The sequence below is a fragment of the Synchiropus splendidus genome, chromosome 8 (assembly GCF_027744825.2).
Source record: "Synchiropus splendidus isolate RoL2022-P1 chromosome 8, RoL_Sspl_1.0, whole genome shotgun sequence".
NCBI lineage: Eukaryota > Metazoa > Chordata > Actinopteri > Syngnathiformes > Callionymidae > Synchiropus > Synchiropus splendidus.
Genome location: NC_071341.1, coordinates 23468355 through 23483256, shown reverse-complemented (window position 1 = coordinate 23483256; position 14902 = coordinate 23468355). Strand labels below are relative to the sequence as shown.

Here is a 14902-nt window from a genome sequence, read left to right as displayed (position 1 = left end):
TAATAAACGACAAAAATTATTCTGGAGAAAGCCACTTTCTTTCATCATAAACCACTTTCCCCGTCTCTATAGAGAACGAATTTTCTGACAGCAAAATGAAACATTAACATGAAATGGGTCTTTTTCAAAAGTACAGGTATGAAATGTTTAATGGTTCATTCAGGCGGAAGATGTTTCATGAACGCGCAGAGAGTCTGTTTCACATGAGGTTTTTCCTGCCCTCGCCTTCCGACTGTGCCCTCGCCACTGTTCTCCAGAGCACCAGCGCATTTCACATCTAAATAAGTGATGACAGTGAATCGCTGACACGCGCAGTCTTTCTAAAACACCTCAGCGCGCTGGACTGTTTCGCTTTGCACCGCGATCATTGCATTTTTTCCAAGGTGGAATTTGAATTTTGCGGGAACTTGGGTCATCTGTTTTCAAGGCTACTGAGTGAAGCAACAGCGAGGTTACGTCTCACATCCGTTATTGAAGGAAACGCACGCCTCTGACGGGGTTTGAACGCACGTAACTCCGCCTCGACGCTCCGCTGAGGTTCAGCTGCTGCCGCTCGCCCTCCACTCTCAGTGCTGGAGGTAACTCCGTGCGTAAAGGTGCCAGACTCGGAGCGCAGCGCGCGTTTCTTCTTCTCCTGCGCGACATCGCTGCTGAGAAATACTGTAACCTGTCACCGCTCGTTAAACAGCCGCCCTGGTCTGATTCAATTGGTGTCTTTTTACACCTGCGTCCTCGTGAATTCCATTATTGGATTGCGCGTAAAAAAAAAAAATGAAGCTCACGACTGGAGATAACAGTGGACTTAATTTCTGCCTGTGAAAACGCGCACCGAGTCAAACTTATGGCGTGAAGGTAAGATCCATCTTTATGTTATATTTATACTCATGTGCAAAACTTGATTTAATATGGACCGATGTTGCATTCAAGGCACCGTCCTCGATAGTGACGGGGGAAAGTGGTTTATGATGAAAGAAAGTGGCTTTGTTTCTTCTCCAGAATTATTTTTGTCGTTTATTAGAAAAAGAAAAGAAGAAAAAGGAAAAGCGTGCGTCAAATGCCAGCACTTGTGAGTCACAGTAAAACAACGGGTGGGATTTAACATGCAAACATGTCGATTGATTTCAGTATTGATTCTTATATTTTCTCCTGATGTCAAGCAGAGCAGGATAAACATTTCCTGCCTGCTAATATAACCCCAAGTCGATTTCATCGGCGGCAAGAGCCGCTTCTATTGGAGCTGTATTTCTTGGGGAGCTGGTCCCCGATCAGTCCGCTTTCCAGCCTCAATGAAGAGGCTCCCTCCACGGGCTCAGCTCCAGGCAGGTGCTGTTCTGCCTCAACATCCCGGCCAGGACCTGCCACTCGCACCAACGACACCGAAGCTGTTTGGTTTGTGTTGCACATCTGTCAGACCAAGGAGTCACATAGGCGTTGGTTCGGACTTCTCACTCATGAACATGTTTTATTTTACTTTCTGTCTGAGAGATGTCTTGAGATGGCAGTAGAGCCTGATGCTTGTATTTCCTTTTGTTATTCTGCAGAGTGAATCTTGTGTTTTCATCTCAGTTGAAGCTTCGGGTGGTGACACGAGAACCTCCATATCTCCGATTGGTTGGCCAGTTTCAGGTGCACTTTACCTTTGAATGTATACAAGCTCTCGTGGGCCACAATATAAGGCTCGCAGGTCCGTGTTTGGCCCCCGGGCCTTGTGTCTGACTGGTTTGATGAAGAGCTTTGACCTGAATATTGCGATCAAATGGAGTTGAAGTGTCATCTGAAGGGCCTTTATTTTCTGTTTCCACGTGATTTGAATGCTGTTTTAGACCTGTTTATTGTCATGTTGCATATGAAGATAATATTTACTCGATTCATTTCAGTGGTTGATAAGATCTGCAGCACCATCACAAATCCCCACAGGGAAATGATTTCCTGTTCATATCTCCTGGTGGCGCCGCCTTCTCCAACGGCAAGTCGGCTACACTTTACGTTGGCGACTCATACAATTGTAATTACCGCCGTTCATGCGGAGCATAATTGCTGCCTGCAATTTGAAGGTATGAAGGAATGCAACGGCTGAACTGAGCGTGGCCTCCAGCGTGATGTGGCTGCAGGGCCAGCAGGTCTCCCACAGTCTTCAGAAGAGGCTTTATTGTGGTCTTCGGGTGGCATTTCGGTATCCACGCTTGTAATTGCTTCAGTGACTCATTTTTCAAGCGGCTTGTGTGTTAGCCTTTTCACATTTTACTGCTCACAATTGAATTGAATTTTTTCTCAGGCAATGAATCAGAATCAGCTTTATCGCCTATGTCGGTGAGAAGCCCACCAACTAGGAAAGTGCTTCAGTACACTGTTCAATAATGGACAAAATAATAATAAAATAAATGAATGGAAAAAACAACAGTAATAATAGCAGCAACTAATAAATAAATAATTCAGTTCAATAATAGTTCACAAATTCATCAGTCTGTCGACAGAGGGGAGGAAACGGTTCCTGTGGCCGGAGGTTCTGGTCAGGATCGACCGCAGCCTCCTGCCAGAGGGAAGAGGAACAAACAGTCATGACCAGGGTGAGAAGTGCGAGAATTTAAAGGGACAATGCAGAAGATTTGTCTGAGATAAGATATGATATAAGAGAGGATGGGAAATGTCGGCAGAAGAAAAAGAAGGATCAGTTTGACTTACTAGAAATGGCCTTTTTATGTCTTTATGTAGCAGGTTATATGAGATTTGCATCAGCGCTGAGTGTTCTTGCGCTGAAGGCGGCTGTTGTTGCCTTGAAAAAGTACTTTATATCTGTTAGCGCTTGGTGCTCAAGCGTATGGATTTTACATCTGACAGGATCCGCACTTCCTTCAGTGAACAACAGCCAGATGCTTGACGCAAAGCTGGATCACATTTCTCGGCGGCTCTTGACAGGCTGCTCAGAGCTGGTTTTGATGTCCTGGGAGATTGAAATGATATCAGCCAAGTAAAACGGGGTGACTTGGGTTCGAGAGCATCTGCTGTTTACACAGGGAGAACTTGTCAAAGATTTCATTTGCGGTAAACACTTTGACTGACTCCCAAGTGGAACCGACAGCGTCTCCATGGTGGTTAAAGGGTTTAAAGCCACAGCGCTTGATGCAGCCGCTGTGTCGATGCTGACATTTTACTTTTAACTGGGAGCTCCTGAGGGAGCGAGCATTAGCTCCCTGAGCGCCGGGTGTGGGAGGCTCTTCTTATCAATTCCAAAATGAATGCCATTTGATTGCGGGTGTCTGATTTAGAGGAAGCTCCATATGGAAATCATCAACTCCTTAGCATCATGACATGTCAGTAGTTTCACAGTCTACGACTAGCACCGTCCTGTTTTCTATGACAACAGTGAAGTTTGGCGCTGGAACAGACCTCCGTGCGAAGAAGAAGCCATGGAAATGTTTCCAGTGAGCCTTTCATTGAATTCTTGGCCCCAGACTGGGTTTGAGTTTAGAAAAACATGAGCAGTTGGACTCCCTAAAATTCCGATCATATGTGCTCTAATCCTGGTGCCGTTGCACTGGTTTCCATGAAAAGAATGTGGTCCCCCCTCGTGCCTTTGTGGAGCCGCGGTTTTTGTCTGAACCACAACCAGAATTTCATCATGACTGTAGGCATTTCCTTATAATGTGGATGGATTGTCAACATGTTGGTGCCTAGTATTGTTATTTTGAGTTATTAGATTCTGACTTTCACAGAGGCTTTTTCATCCAGTGTCGCCAGTGTCGTTTCCTGTACATTGATGGGACCATGGCTCTGTCCCTGCTACTCCGCTGAGACCGAAACAAAGCAGCATGAAGAAAGTGTGAAGCACTCTTCTTCAGTACAAAAAGTACATCCACTAAACTCAATAGTTACACCAGTAGTGACTGAGACTGCTCTTGGGTTTTACTCGGTCGAGCTGTGCGCTGTACAGTTATCTTGCAACTATTACTGTCGTATCGGGACAAAACTGCCCAACTCCATAACATGGGAAATGCTTCTTTCCAGAGCCGGGGTAGGGTGGTATTTGGCACCTCCTACTTTTCTATTACTAAATGGTCAAGTCCTATTGCAGGCTTGGAAAGAGTCCATGCCTTTGGGAAGGAGTTCAGGTATCTTGGGGTTTTGTTCTCTAGTTTGGGAAGGATATGGTGTGACCTTGACGGGACGAGGACATTTAATCATTCTGCCACGGGGAGGAAAGAGCGGAGCTTAAACCTGCCGCTACCATGGCTGATGTTCACAAGGTGGCAGTGGTCTGAGCGAGAGTGAAGCAGCTTCTTGTATTCAGAGCTGTTTCATTTGTCAGAGTTGCATAGTTGAGCCTCTGTTCCTTTGAAATACACAGAGTGATTTCAGGTTCTTTGTTCAGGCTTTCTGGGCATGTCCTGCTTTAGGGACGTGATGGGCAAAAATGAAAGGCTTTAGATTCAGAAGACGTGGGAAAACATGAAATCAGTTGCCCTTCTCTCTATGGTATTTATGGTACTCTCTATCTCATGCGGCTCCCTCCATCATCCCGGTGAGAAAACAAAACAACAGGAGCATGTTGGCATCTGAAACCAATGCAAGCTAAAGATTTCGCTGCTAAAAATGTCAAGACAAATCAGGGTTTACTCGCAGCAAATTTCTGTGGTTCCACGAGCTGCCATCAAGCCGCACCTGAAGCCTGGTGCGACGTGAATACAGCAGTTTTTACAGCAGACTGGTGACAGGCAACAGCGCTAACTCTGGATTATAAACACAGTTTTGCCACGACAGCGAGGAGACAGCAGCAGGTCCGTCTGACCGGATCTGTCAGCGGAACAAAACTCATTCAAATGGTATAAGAACAACTTCAAGTGTGACATAAGGCTTGACACATTATTTCAACATGTCTTCCACTCTTCAGCATCTGCTTCTGTTGGGACCAGTCAGGTGCCTTTCTCCCGCTGCACCGGCCGCCTCAGCTCGAAGCACAGAATGAGGTTATGTAAGCACAACGGAGCATGTCGTGGAGACGGAGCTGGGTCAATGTGCTAAGTGCAAGTTGGCCTTTTGAGATTTTACCCAAAAATTTATATAAGAAAAAAAAAGAAAAATTGTCATTTTCTTCTCAGTCAAAACTGCGCCGCCCCAGCTGAAGGTCTGCCTCAGTTTTCCTGGGAAAGTCGGTGTAAAATGGGAGCCTCCTGTGACTCAATACACCTCATAAAGCGACATGTTTGGACGGCCGCCTCCACAGGATCTCTGATGGCTGATTCTGTCATAATACTGTTTGCTCAGCAAATCTGAATGATGAATGAACCTTTTCAGCGATTTGCCATTCACTCTCAAAACAGTTGACCTATATTGATGCCATTTCTTGGCAAAACAGCCTCAGCAACTATCGGCTGGAGTGTGAGAATGGAAAGACTGATTTCAACTTTTAGGAAGTCTCCACTCCGGTCCTCGCATGGATGGATTGGTGGGGTGGGGGGGTGGGGAGAGGGGTGGGGGGTGGAATTTATATTCCTTCAGGTCCAGCAGAGAGAGTGCAGCGCTCCTCTGCTTGTTTGTTTCAGATAAACAACATGCGTATGGTGGGGTTTTTTTTTGTCTTAGAGAGCCGCCTGGGGAGCTTCGGCCCATTAGACGCTTCACTCTCTGCTCAAGTCTTGAATGTGTGATTGGTCCAGGAGTGGAGAGCAGTTCAAGACGGCAGAGCAAACATGCCTCACTGTGGTGTGAGGATGGGATCATGAATGATTTCATCATGCAGCTGCACCTCATTTACCTCCTCCATTTGGAGCATTACAGTTAGTTTTATCTCTCTCACAAAGCTCCATTACTTCACCACCGAAACCAGGATCCAGTGCCGACGCAGAGCGAACGTCCCTCATAACCAAAAGAGAGATACAAATCCCACTATTTTCAGTGACTTAACTCACTTATTTTTTGTTTCTTCTGCTCTTTCACCGTCTTCCTGATTGTGAATAATAGAATATTGGCGGTTGTGTCCCTCTCCTGACAGCTCCCTAGATGTTTCCAAATGCTCCCCACCACCCACCACCCACCTCCTGAAACACGCTGAACAGTATCCGCTGCAACCCTGGAAGAAAGAGGAGCCAATTAAGTCCAAAATTCAATACGGATCCATCAAGATCTAGTTATGGTCATTATGTGCTGTCAGACAGGCGCTACGTCCTCCTCTGTGCACATTTAATTGGAATCAACATAGCAAAGTGATGCGTAACTCTGAATCCGTGGTGTGAAAACACATGAATTGTGAATTTCATGTAACGTTTTCTCACTGATACGATACGATAGTTGGACGACAGAACTGCATCAGTGCTCCCCAACAGGCGAAGATGGTTGCTGCAGTTTCCCTGAACAGAGGATGAAGGGCTTCGCAAACAAGCTGAACCCAAAATACTCAGAAAAGGCCTCTGTAACATTACTGAGCCCTGATCTAGGGCTGCAACTAACCATTACTTTCGTGGTCGACTAATCTATTCATTATTTTTTCGATGAGTCAACTAGTCACGATGACCTTTGTTTGGACCTTTATTGAATCTCTGTTGAAGCTAAAGTTGCTTAAATCACCTCACTGTGATACGTTATTAAACAAGTATATTAAAGTCATGACACATCATCCAGGAACATGTGTCAACCCTGTGAAGCACGAGGCATGAAACGGTCGACAGAGAGCTGCAGCTCTTTAAAACGGTCCATTTAAAACCATGACTAAACACGTATGTATCCCATATAAAATATCTGATCAACATCCACATCAAAAGGTCTTATTTGAATCATAATCTGAAACCATGTGTTCAGTGCAGCTCCCTAGTTCAGTTCTGGTTATTATCAGGAGGAGAGACACTGAGGACACTTCACTACGTCACTGTAAAACAAAAGTCACTCTAGTGGCGCAGATGTGACGTGTGTGACATCATTAAAAACAAATCCATCTCCTCTTACAAGGTAGCTGCGTGCTAACCCACATGCTAGCTGTTAGCTGGAGGGTGTGTGGCGTCACAGACCAAACACGGAACACTCTTCCATCACTCTAAAGTGGTGTGGAAGGGGTTTGCTCATCCTTCAGACGTGGTATCTTCACAAACAAAACGCTTCGACCCGTTGCCGCTTGAACTCCTCCGTGACTGTGACTGAGGCGCTCAGTCGGAGGTGGTGACGTGCAACTACGGAGGCCAGTTGGAGTCGGACCTCAGTCAGGAACCAATGAGAAGAACAGAGCATGAACATATCTTCAGGATTCCAGAGAAGGTGATATTTTCTCACTGCCTCTGAATAAGAACCAGTTCACCAGTGTGTGTTTTCACCAACAGCAACACGACGCATCGACGCACAGATTTAGACGTCGACCGCTTTTTGTGGTCGACACTATCGATGAGGTCAACTAATCGTTGCAGCCCAACCCTGATCCTCACTAATATTTAATAGACTCCATTACATCACCGTTTTAAGGCGACTTTCTATTTGAGCTGCATCAAACTCCATTAAAGAGATTCTGCTCTTCAGAGTGAGAATAATGGTTTATACGTGTGTGTGAGTGCACGCGCTCACACACTGGTCAGATGCATGCCATCACACAGGCACTGTTGTTAAAGGCTTTTCGCCCCTCCAGACTTTAATAAAAAATGAAAAAAAAAAACGGCGTATAAACGGTGAGCAGGCGGCTGCAGGATTCATCAAACGTTTCCACACAGAAGAGGGCTCACTCCAGCGGCAGCTGCTGGTTGACTGACAGGTCAGAAGAGGAGGGATGAGGATTAATGGCCAGCTAGACAGAAGGAACACAGTCGCCAAGGAGAAATGAAATTTCTCCCCAATTATCGCGCTGTGTACCCGAGAACGTGCAAGCCTCATCTCCTGGAGAGTGTTTTCATCGCGGGCTTTAAATGAGCCGCTCCAGCTCCACATCAATCCAATTCCAGCGGATGCCGCCTGACATCCAGATACTTAGGCTGCGAAGGGAAGCATTTATGTGTGCAGAACTGCGTGGCTTGCATGCGGAGAGCAGCGCTTCACAGGCCCGCGAATAAAAAGCTGATGTATGAGTCTGATGCCTAAACACAAGCTGAATGTGAATGGAAGCAGTTATTTAGCCCTCAGTGGTTTTAAAGCTGCTATTGGGAATCAGTTGGCCTTTTACTGTCAAACCTGGGGTGTTTTCCAGCCACGCACGCATGGATCTTCATGACGGCGACCTTTTGCTCTCAGCTTTCATCAAGTGTTTCATCAAATGTGGCCAGCAGGAAGCGTAGCACCATTCAAGGTCAGTTAAATCGCCTGGATTTTTTGCGTGACCACTCCTAAATGTTGCTCAGGATTTCATGACTGAGGTGCTTCCTGGATGTTGGTTTGGCGCCGCACCGTGACCAGAGTCGCCTTAACTGAAGAGCTGAGTGTGAGTTGTTGCGGCTGCACTGTTGTGGCCGGAGGGGAGCAGCATACCAGGGCTTTGGTAAACACTTGGACCTAAACTAATCCGGTGTCTTGGTCTTTCATTGACCGTTCCTCCGCCTTCAGGGCTATTCTCGCCGCTATTTTGCACTTAGTTATCATCAGATATGAATTCATTTACAATATGACTTCAAGCCTGCTGATCAAACGCCTCAAAATCTCAGCCCTCCGGACATTTGAAGTGGCACAAAGAAACCAACTGAAAGAGCTACTCAAGCTCAAATACACTTGAGTTTACACTGAGAGTCGCTCTATAGTTGGATGCTCACGCTGCTCACCAGTGTTGAAGAGCTTTGCTGCTCTTGTGCATAGAGAGAATAAAGTCAGCTGTTCAATACTAAAATGATTTGAGATGTTTTGACTGTTATGTCGAGCAGAATAAAGATACATTGGTAGGATCTGTCAGTTAGGGACATGGACTATGATAAGAGTGACCGTGATGTATTCTCCAAAAACCCTCCACCTATGTTATGGAGAAGATTATTTCTCTGTTTATGCAGGACATAAATGATTATAATGATTACTGTTCCCTCTGATCAAGTGCGGATGAAAGAGAAATAATTCTTTCCCATTTAGACGATCTAATGAAGCTCAAGAAGTTTATGGTGTCATTCAGTATCACACACACTTGCTGTAACATGATAAGAATGAAACTTGAGTTGTTGCTGATGTCACCTCAGTTGTTTACAGAGTATTGTGAATGCTGAGGTGAGAACCTCCAAACTGTGTTCATCCTCTAGAGAACTTTGGAGTGGTCAGTGCGACCAAGACAGAGCCCAAATTGTGACAGTACTCAGGCGTTTCATGGGAGAAACAAAGTGAGGCAGAAACCGAGACCGAACCAGACACAGCATGTGAATACAAGCGCCAGTCCACTGCACTGAGGTAGGAGGGAGAGGATCCAATGCATAAAAGCAACAGAGCATAAGGGGGAGAATATTGACTTGTTATCGCCGTGTTGCCAGCTCATTGTTAGAGGATGTAAACAGGATTTACTTGAAGAGGAAATAGGGATGGTATAAATTGTTTTTTAGAAAACACCACTATCTTGTCGATGATAAGCCCGAGCTTCGGAAGGAGAGCAAGCTAGCGATCAGTTTTATTATGTTCAGGGGCCGGGGTTCCAGAGGTGCCATCCAGGAAGTGCGTATTTTTAGGAGTCGTCCAAAGCAGCGATCTGTGTTGTATCTTGTCCTGGAGCACATGGTTTAATGTTTGGAAGAGCGCCTGCTTATGGGGCTGATGCTGTGTCGTTTCTCCACTTGCTCAGTAGGTTCCCTTTCCCTCATCTTACTCCTGAAAAGTGTATTTTTGCTTCAGACCTTCGATGTGTATGTTGTATCACATCCCCCTCTTGCTTTCCACCTGACTCAACACTTTCCATTTCTTGTAGTTTTATTCATTTCTATATTTATTTTTCTGTCATTTTGGTTGTGACCTTCACAAAACAACACACTCGCCTTGTTCTGCCTTGAATATCAAGAGAGATTTTGTAATTACTGTCTGCATTTTTTTGACAGCAGCTGCAGTAACGTGCCTCTGTGTGAATTAGGATGTCGCCTATCCCAGCTACTCGGGGTGAATGGCGGGGGACACACATGATGCCCACACTCACTCTATGGACAATGAGGAGTTAGTAATTCACCTCTGCATGTGTGAAGAGGAGAACTTGCAAATCCCATGAATTTTGTGGTGAGGCTGCAACGTGCAATAGTAGTCGCTGAGCGGGAACAGAAATAATGTTTCAGATCGCAGGGCGGCATTGAGTCAGCTTAGAAAACACTGCTACGTTTCTTACTTTGTCTGCACTGTAACACATTCATTTATACATTTTATACTGCTTTTTACCTGGTCATAGTGTGCTGAAGCCATCCACAGTTATTGGAAGTGACAGCCACCCTAGAGAGCTTGGCTGTCTATTACTGGCTCCCGGCAGACAGGTGAGGACAGGTGTCAGGTGTCAAACTCACTGAATCGGAATTGAACTTTGTGCACACTATTATGTGTTTACTGCTCTTGCTGGACATCATCGACCAGGTGGATGTGGCCCCCAGGCTATATATATATATATATATATATATATATATATATATATATATATATATATATATATATATATATATATATATATATATATATATATATATATATATATATATCTCACCTCACCATTAATCCATCATTTTTCATATAAAACACCTTAAAAAAAACAACTCATGTTGCGTCTTACAGGAGCATCTTATCACTTGAGAGCCTTGTTGGGGGAGTTGAAGGCTGATCTCTCTGTGACTGACAGCGTGGATGAATCTGAGCTTCTTTCCACGATAATTGGCCAAAATCACACTTTCATCTCTGTGGTTATTCATTGGAAATGATCTGCTGTTCTCTCCTGATACTCCCTGAAGTTCGACAAATGATACCCTAGAAAATCAATCATAAAAACAGCTTTGTCCATCCATTGGATATGGACCTGCATATGTCACCAACGCCAAGATCCTTTTTAACCCCCTGCCAGGATCAAGAGTGAGGAGAAGTGAGTGGATTCCGGTTGGGATGAGGAAGACAAGGTGTGTCTGCAGTCGCTCGTGCGTGTGCTTCACTGTGTTATGGAAATACATGTGGTGGTTGGTGCGTGTGTTTTCCCTGTGCGCGTCCTCACAGGAGCCGCGATGTTAAGTTGCTATATAATGAGGCTGGTTGTTACCAACCCCCATCTCCTTCCTCCTCTGCTCCACCGTCTTCAGCCAGATGACATAATGAGATTGAGTGTGAGCCCAAGTCATCAGGGGTCAAACACCGCTGCACTTTATTCAGTCTAAAATAATCTGCCTGTCTGTTCTGTGCGTGATCCTGATCATTCTGTGGCGGTGTAGAGGTGAGCTCCCGTGATGTGTGGTGACTGAGGGTCTGTTCCTGGAAGGCAGGCTTTTGCATGTCAGGTCGCTCTTTATATTCGGGAACAATTTCTACCCTGAATAAACTAGGTATTTTGATGTGTATTCACAGCGTACTAGCTAGTAATTCATCACTATAAAGTATTGATTTGTGTCTTGCTACAACGGACCAGATTGTAGCCTGGGGTGTTCACTGGAAGTTCACTGTAAACAGCACCGTAATGACACAGTACTAACCGTCACTCAAACGCCTGCCTTTCCGCCTGTATTTGTATTCAAGACGGCGACAGAGAAACAGCATGAACGTGACAATTTATTCCAATCTTGCTCCTGATTGAAGTCATAAAAAGCTCATCTGTTCAGTCGAGTATGACTTGTGGTTCCAATAGATTATGACCTTCAGGTTCTGTCAAACACAAAGTCTGGGGTCCACTTTGCAGGCCATTTTATGCAGCCTGCATCGATTTAAAGATGTATATTTCACGGATGCACCCATTTTTGAAATAGTGATTTGTGCGCCCTGGATTTTTGAAACTTGTAAAATACTTGCAAATACAGCTGTATTTGTCTTCAAAAAAATAAGTTAGGCAGAAAATAAAACAAGTGATTTCATAACAAACTAAGTGTCTCCATCCGGCTGCAGATGAGTAGTTCACATTGTACCGGGGGATCAGGTGATGCACTACTTGGTCCTCAACAATGTCTGGTCTTTTGAAACCAATAATTCAGTTTTATTGCTATAGCGTTGCTCTTCTCAGTGCTCAGTGGAGCCAGCAGCATGCTACAGAGGGTCCGCACTCACACTAGCTTTAGCATTGGCTCTTCCTTTTTCACATCCCTGGTACAATTGGTACAATTGATATAAAGTGCCCCGAAAAGAGACGATGTATGTGGGTGCTGTGACCTGTGTGACAGATAAGACTGCCGAGGACACAGATGGAAAGGAATCCATTGACCTGTTTTCATCCATGTGGTCCAGGACTAGAACTGCGCCATTATAAACCGTGAATTTTGATGTCTGAGAAACACATACTTTTATTGCTTTACCGAGTGCAGAAGCTTTCAATGCAAAACTAAACTTCACTTATGAATAAATACGTGAGGGACTTGTGTGTGGCTACGTGGAGCACAGCGAGACTGCCGGTGCGAACAACAGCCATAATCGACAAAAGCTCGAGAAACCAGAACAGAATAGAGAGCGCTAGAGAAAGCGTGACAAACGGGAGCCACTGTCCAGCACAGGAGCAAATGCCTTCTGGTGCACAGTTCTGGAACAGGAGAGCTTTTATCCTGGTGAAGCTGAGTAGTTCCAGGCGCGTGCCATTCACTCTGAAGCTGACAGGGACAGAGGGTTGAACACAGCAAGACACACTCCAAAATACCAAACACTCAATCAATAAAGAATAACCAAGTATCAATGGGAGCAAATATGCAATGACAGTGCGCCACCACAAAGTGCACCACAACGGAAACTACTTCAGAATACATGACAGAATAGTATTCTAATGTGCCTTCCGCAGGTATATCGCTCGAGCGTGACAATTTCGCCTGTGACTGTGTGAGCACAACCTTAGCTAATGATGTGGAGCAAGAGGAGCACAGCCTGGCTTCTTGTGAGACAGCGTTCGTATGTGCTTCCTCCCAGGCAGCGCACATAGAACAGCAGCCTGCCAATATGTTTACACCCACCAAATATATTGGTGGCAATGTGGAGCTCTGAAAATTCTGAGGTCAGTGGAGTTCAGTTGTGGAAACGTATGATCAGAACTGTAATGTGATACAGTTTATGTGATCTGGATTAAAGCTACAGACTGTTCAATATGTATTTATGTATTTATTTATGTCGGCCCACGACTTTGTGTTTAACATTGTGATGGTTTACGGAAGGCTACTATGGAAACTTCATTGTTATTTTTTCCCCTGCAGATTGAAACGCTGCAGAATGGAAAAGCAACTGAAACTTAACAGGCAGCACTTTCTCATTATTTCCTCAAGGAGGCATCAAACATTACATTATTTAATGGCTTCCAGCAGGAGGAGCTGTTTCAATTATGCCTCAAAAGTGTTGATTTTTACCGGCATGACGATGCCTCTCAGAGCCCTGTCAGTTGAGAGAGGCATGTGCCGTGCTATTGACACTTTACCAACCTTGGTGTTGGCAGCATTAAATCCGATCAAAGGCATTTCCACGCGACCCAGTAACCATACTCTCAGACGATTATACATGAGATGATGCGGTACGAGGTTGGCATCACGTCAGGGTAATGACATGGTAATTACCGCCGTCAGGTGTATTTTCAGCAGAGGGAGAAACCACCTCCACAGTTAGGCTCCAAAGAGGTGACAAGACAAGTATAATCACGGCCTTCTTCACGCTTGCCACAACAAAGGCGAGCCATTTCCTCAGCAAAGGGAATTCACAAGATAGCCATCGACGTTGCCAGCATCAATGGTTCTGACTTGGCTACTACTCGGGTAGATAGGAAGCTAATTAGGTTGCCCACTATCACGCCCTGCAATCACATGCTTTGATGGTATTGACGGGCTGCTTTTAAACGGAGGTTTGGCAGGCTGTGCTGCACACTACATATATCAAGCAGTGACTATTTCGGTAGCCGACGAGTCATCGACGACCATAACAGTTAGCCACCGTGTGGTTTGATGCATGTACAATGTTGTAAGGTCTTGTATTGTGCCAACTGCTGTTTTAAACTTTTGGATACTGAATCGTATGATGGAGCCATACTGTACATTTAAACAACAAAATATTGTTTATTTTGTATCAGATTGACAGTAGCACAATAAATCACAATGGTGGCTATATTCAAGTTTTTATATCACCTTATTTAAACTAAAGCTCTTTTCATGTCAATATTGAAAATATTTGTATAAGAATGTCAAGTCCATTCAGAGCAGTGGAAACCCTGGTCATTGTGTAGTGAAAAACCTCCCTGAACCAAAGCAAACGGATGCTTTTGTTTGCTTTGGTTCAGGGCTGATTCCTCCATGTTTGTTGTTGTTGTTCTCATCCTAGCTGCCACGTGTCTGGTGCATCAGTGTGGTCAGTGGAGCAGGAACTCCTGCACTGACACAGGTTCCCTGTGGTCTGGAGAGCACACTGTTACATTAAATTAAACTACATTAAAATGATTAAATGCGATTAAAATACTTCGTAATTAACTCATTAAAGTACCACCACTTAGTTGTAGTATGTAAATCTAAATTTTAAAAATGCTTGTAAAATGTTGTAAGGTCGTTTTGTGCCAACTGCCATTTGAAATTAGATGTGTCCTTTGATGTGTCCTTTGTGAAATTGGTCAATGAATATAATGGTTCATTATAGTCGCCGATTTTATATATACCTGTATATATATATGTGTGTGTGTGTGTGTGTGTGTGTGTGTAGCCATTGAAGAACTGAATAGACTGCTGGCACATGCAAGTGCAGAAGACCAGCATGGAACATTAAAATATTTATTAGGAAATGATGCAAGGTCACCATTTATTCCATTAAAATGCCAGAGGTGGATATATTTTTTGCAACGTTCCCATGTGTGCTTCATAGA

General features: G+C 44.6%; 1 protein-coding gene across 1 annotated transcript in view; it reads left to right on the top strand.

The window, feature by feature from the left end:
- The first annotated feature begins 472 nt into the window (after nucleotides 1-472).
- drd2a (dopamine receptor D2a) overlaps nucleotides 473-14902 on the top strand; it is a 44081-nt gene continuing 29651 nt past the window's right edge. The window contains exon 1 of the mRNA XM_053872727.1: nucleotides 473-852. The gene's annotated coding sequence lies outside the window, so the exon portion shown is untranslated. The remainder of the gene's footprint in view (nucleotides 853-14902) is intronic.